Here is a 577-nt window from a genome sequence, read left to right as displayed (position 1 = left end):
CTCTCTCATCTTTCTTCATTTGTTGATTCTATTTTTTTCCTAGGCTCCTCTATTTTGGGGATCTTGATCATGTGGGAATTTCTAAAATCTACTAAATATAGGTTTCGTTCCTTCTGTTCTCTGTCCCCCTTTTTTTCTCTATTTTGCTCTCTCTCTATATATATTTCTCTTTCTTGCTGTCTTTCTTTCTCTCTCTCTCTTTCTTTCTTCATTTGTTTATTCTATTTTGTCCTAGGCTTCTGTATTTTGGGGATCTTGATCATATGAGAATTTCTGAAATCTACTAAATGTATCCCAGACTCTAAAAATATACATGATCCTTTATCTAAAGTGTCAAAACAGAGTAAGTAGCATATTAAATGTTTTTAGTAAAAATATAATTTATACTGATTGAATTTAGTCTAAAATTATATGAAAGTATCACTAAAAAGTTTGTGTGAGATAGCATAGAAATGGCCTTTTAAAATGAATTTTCAAAGGTGAGGATTTTTTTAAAATTATTTTTTATTATTATACTTTAAGTTCTAGGGTACACGTGCATAACGTGCAGGTTTGTTACATATGTATACTTGTGCCA

The sequence above is a fragment of the Mandrillus leucophaeus genome, unplaced genomic scaffold (assembly GCF_000951045.1).
Source record: "Mandrillus leucophaeus isolate KB7577 unplaced genomic scaffold, Mleu.le_1.0 Scaffold1289, whole genome shotgun sequence".
Lineage (NCBI taxonomy): Eukaryota > Metazoa > Chordata > Mammalia > Primates > Cercopithecidae > Mandrillus > Mandrillus leucophaeus.
The sequence above is the reverse complement of the archived record's forward strand: the minus strand, read 5'-3'. Positions refer to the sequence as shown.